Genomic DNA, 5523 nt, shown 5'->3' on the forward strand with positions numbered 1-5523 from the left:
ATTGTAGCTGAAGGTTTTGGTGCTTGTAGGAAGTGTTAATGTTAGAGCATTGCTCGGTCGAACTCGCAAGCGTTGCTATCTCAAGCTTGTTTGTCAAATTTAGTTGTCAAAACTATATGTCTTGATTTCTAGTCTACTTATAGATAGGTCTCGGACTAGGATAGTTAAGTGTAGTTGAGCTCCAGACTCCATGGCGATCATCTTACGAAGACGAAGAACTACTCAAGGAACCAGTGGAACTTCATCGACTAAAAGGTATGTGGAGACTTGAACTTATATATCACTCAAAAGTCTATATATTCTATCTCCTACTCTTGAGACAAAATTCGTATAAGTATGATAGTTTTCATACATACACATTTGCTATTTCGAGCGGAGTTTACTCGCCTATCTTTTTCTCGAAATATGTGTTGGTAAGCTTTCGCTTTAACCACTTTCCATCTTTACCCGTGCCGAAAGTCATGATGACGTTTCAATCTTGAAAATAGCTTTGATGACGATAGTTGTGAATAACGCATATTATAACATTATAGAAGAATGTTTCAATGGTTGAAATGTAGAGTTGAGATTACCATATATGGATATAAGCATATATATTGTGTTCGCACATTAGTGTATAAATACATGTACCGGAAACCAAGTGTGTGCATATGTGTGCATACTGTATTCGTGAAGGAGACAGGTTGGGTACGCGTACCCGTACGCGTAGTGGCGGAACTTTTCCTCCCGGAAAATTCTGTTGAGTTTGGAGTTTACGAACTCATAAACCAGTCACCTTAGGTAAGCGTACCCGTACGCGTACTGGCGAAACTTTTCTACCCGAAAAGTTCTGCTGAGTTTGGAAACCAAAACCAACTCAAATCCGGTAGCTAAGGTACGCGTATCCAAGCTGGTTATTTCTTACATCGATAGTTCATGAACTTAAAACAATAAATTATAAGGAATGCAATCTTTGCAAATTGCGGGTATATTGTTCATGAATTGATTCAAATGAATCAAACCGAATTTGTTTCAACTATGTCTATGAATAAAGACCTAAGCAATTGAACAACTCTTCAACTAGTTCTTATGAGTCATTTGAACTAGTTATGTGAAAGATGAATACGGATAATATGAAAGTGCTCATATGGCTAACCATTGGTTAACTATTTGTGAACCAACTAAGTGTACACGTTTAGGTACGGTTACTCAAACCTAAATGAAATACATTTCATTTGTGTGTGAAAAGCTAAGTTTCGATCTAACGGTTGAAAGATATTAGCTTGCATCTAATCAGGTTTTTCATCTAACGGTGAATATTGAATGCTTTGTTACTAAGCTAACATAGATTGCAAATCCTGATTTGAAAACTATATAAGGGAGAACTCTAGCAACTGGAAAAACTAATCCCCACACCTCCTGTGTGATAATAGTTGGTTTAGCTAGAGTCGATTCTCCTTTAACCTTAGGTTTCTTCTCGAGACCCTGTAGGTTAACGACTTAAAGACTTCATTGGGATTGTGAAGCCAGACGAAACTACTTCTCTTGTAGTTGAGTGTTCTGATCTTGCCATTTTTTATCGTACGAGTTCAATTGAATAATTGACTTGAGATTATATCTCTGATAGCGCAATATAAAAAGAAATCACAAACATCTTCATCTCATCGTTTGTGATTCAGCAATATCTTGTTTCGCTACCATACGATTAAGATTATTGTGAGGTGATTGATAATTCTAGGCTGTTCTTCGGGAATATAAGTCTGGGTTATCAATTAGTTCTTGTTCACCTTGATTTTATCAAAAGACAGAACAAAACTCATAGGTTTATTTGTGGGAGACAGATTTATCTATCATCGTAGACTTTTCTGTGTGATACAGATTTTTTTATTCAAGTCTTCGACTTTGGGTCGTAGCAACTCTTGGTTGTGGGTGAGATCATCTAAGGGAATCAAGTGCGTAGTATCCTGCTGGGATCAGAGACGTAAGGAGCGCAAATGTACCTTGAATCAGTGTGAGATTGATTAGGGTTCAACTACAGTCTTGACCGAAGTTAGTTTGTAGTATGCTAGTGTCTGTAGCGTCTTAATACAGTATGGTGTTCAATCTGGACTAGGTCCCGGGGTTTTTCCGCATTTGCGGTTTCCTCGTTAACAAAACTTCTGGTGTTTGTGTTATTTCTATTCCGCATTATATTTTGTTATATAATTGAAATATCACAGGTTGTGCGTTGTATCGATCAATTGTGAAATCCAACTTTTGGTTGTTGATTGGAAACTGATTGATCCTTGGATATTGGTCTTTGGTACCATCCAAGTTTATATCTCTTGTATTTGATAAAGACTCACATATTTCTATTTGTTTGAGTATAGATCAAATCGAGAGATAGAGATATTAACTCCTTGATATACTTTTTATTAAGATTGAGTCTGACTGTCTAGTTGATTCTCTTAAAAGTACATTCGAGTTAGTCCATACAGATTGCTAATCGAAATATTGGGTGAGGTTGTTAGACCCCCGTTTTTTAAGTTAAGTTGCTCATTGAAGGTTCTAACAGGTTTCTTCAATTGTTCATCTCCTTCTCAGAGTTTGGGGGTTTTGTACTGTATTCCCTTTGTGTAGTTTCAATTAGGGATTGGTGTGTGTTTCTTTCAGACTATTGAACCAGGTATTTGTGTTGTTGTGTTCGATTCCCATCCTTTGTGAAGGATTAATTAGTGTTTCGTTGTATGGTAATTTGAGCTTTCATTGGTGTTGAAACCTTGAATTCCCATACACCAAACTCTAATTCTTTTTCTTGGGATTTGTTTTTCCCCTTGTCCATCACCTATAGAAATCGGCTGGGCAAGTTATTTTCTTCATCTGCTGGAAGATGCCAACAACCAGATCATCGTCTGCTAGACCGTCATCTTATGTGGTTACAATTCCTGGTTTTGATGATACACTGCCTAGAACTCGATATTCTTCATCATCAATCCCCTATATCCATCCTTCACGCGATGCAGCCACATCCAGATCTCCTTCCTAATCTCAGGGATCACTCTCATCATCTCCAAGTTCATCAAGTAATACATTTTTCCACTGCCCTTTCAAAAACTTTGATGAATGCGGTGATGGTGTTAATGGTAGAGGTTATGCACGAAACTCTTTGTTCAAGCACCTTAAAGATAGGCATTATCCCAACAATGAACGCAAAATCATCTGTAGGGAGAGGATTCGAACTGATGTTAGGGTTTATACCTCCTGGGAAAGGGTTCTTAACCACCTGCAGATTTGGTTGTATTTCCAATGCATGCATTTGATCTCTTGGAAGAGGCCATGCCGTCTTCATGGTGGTGATATTATTACTGCACCATTCAATGGTATTTCTGTATACTTCTTGATTCATGGGGTTGATAAGCCTGTTTCCGATACAAATACCTCTGTGTCTCACGTAGTAGCCACTGTTGATGCTGCAGAAAACTCCACGGGTTTGTCTCTTGAATTGCTTGAAACGGTTTACCAGAAACTGTTCACCACCATAGCCAGCATTCCACCACCATGTCGGCTGCATTTCTCAAGGACTTTGAAGACAACGCTGGACAAGGTAATATCCAACCCTAATGATTTAACCTCAAGGTTACACTTGTTTCTGTTACCCATATGTACACTTAACATGTACAAACCCAAGAATTCAGTCGAGGAACGATCTGGTACACGTAAACGCCTGCAGATAGCGGCTATTAATCAAGCTTTGACTGACTGGAAACAACCAAATGAATGCAACAATATGGTCTACAGATTTCTTGAATTATCTGCTCAGCAGAAACACCAACAACAGAATAAAAAGAGGAAACAGAAGTGCAACACTAACATACGGGCGTGCAAGAAGAAACTAGACTATGGTCATTACACCGCTGCAATTCGAATCCTCTCTTCCAATGGTGTAGATCCACCTACTACATGAATTACAGCAGAAACACCCCCACGCCTCTCCTCCCACTATACCCCTTGACGACATTGGAAACTCAGCAGTTTCAGTGAATGTCAAATCGATTTTGAGTGCCTTAAAAAGCTTTCCGAAAGGCACGTCTTGTGGTCGAGACGGGATTCGTGCTCAACACCTCCTCGATGCCTTGAGTGGTAATGCAGCTGTTGTGGCAGAAGACCTCCTTGTTTCCAGTACCGGTGTTTTGAATCTCTGGTTGTCTGTCCAGTGCCCACCTGCTTTGGGTGAGTTTATCGACAGTGCGCCCTTAACACCCCTCCTCAAACCTGATGGCGGTCTTCGACCAATAGCGGTGAGTACGATATGGCGGAGGATTTGCTCTAAACTTGATGCCACTGCTGTGACTAAGGAAATGACTTCATATTTGGGTAATCACCAGTTCGGTGTTGGTGTCCCATGTGGTGCAGAAGGAATACTCCACTCAGCCAACAGATTGCTTGACTCGAAAGGTAACCTTACTACTATGTCGATGCTTCTAATAGACTTCACCAATGCCTTCAATTTAGTTGATCGAACCACCATGATTAGTAAAGTTAGAGCCAAATTTCCTAGCATTTCCAAGTGGGTCGAGTTCTGTTATGCAAAACCCCCTAGATTATACTACAATGAGGCTGTTTTGTCATCATCGAAAGGTGATCAACAAGGGGATCCTCTTGGCACTTTATTGTTTGCCTTAACATTACACCCTCTGGTATCCAAAATTGCGTCACAGTGCACCTTGGACCTTCATGCGTGGTACCTTGACAACGGGACCTTAATTGGAGACACCATAGAAGTAGCAAAAGCCTTGGAAATCATAAGGTCTGAAGGTAGACAACGAGGCCTTTTTCTGAATGTCAGAAAGACTGAGGTCTTTTGGACCTCCTCAGACCCGCGCGGTATCTTGCCTGGTGTTTTTCCACCTGAAGTTGATCGACCATTTGTTGGAGTAAAGCTATTAGGGGCCCCTGTTAGTACGAACCTCAATTTCTGCAGTGACATGGTTATGCGACGTGTGGAGAAAACCATCCAGTTGATGGATAATATAAAATAATTGCAGGATCCACAAGCTGAATTACTACTCCTCTGTAATTGTGTTGGCGTCTCCAAGTTATATTTCACCATGAGGACCACCGACTCGTTAGCCCTACACCCAGTTGCCGAGCTTTTTGATCATCACCTGTACCAGTTCATGAGATACTTGGTTGTCGGATACGGAGCAGGTTTTGGGCCACTTCAACTTCGCCTGGTCACATTGCCTATTAAAGATGGTGGACTTGGAGTATACACCATGGCTGATACCAGTCTTTACTGTTATCTCGCATCTTCCTTCCAGACTCAACACCTACAAGGCGTCGTCTTGAAGGATTCCCCTGCTCTAGACCTGAGTTGCAACTACCAGTTGGCACTCGACAATTATATACAAGCTTGTGGCTTATCTTCCTCTGAATTTAGCATCACGGACACTGCCCCACAACCCATGCATTCTTTGGCAGTGCATTTCTTTGATGCTGTTAAGAGGGACTTGACAACCAAGTTTCATCTATCAGATCTGGATTTCATACTATGGCAGAGGAACA

The sequence above is a fragment of the Papaver somniferum genome, unplaced genomic scaffold, assembly GCF_003573695.1.
Source record: "Papaver somniferum cultivar HN1 unplaced genomic scaffold, ASM357369v1 unplaced-scaffold_70, whole genome shotgun sequence".
NCBI lineage: Eukaryota > Viridiplantae > Streptophyta > Magnoliopsida > Ranunculales > Papaveraceae > Papaver > Papaver somniferum.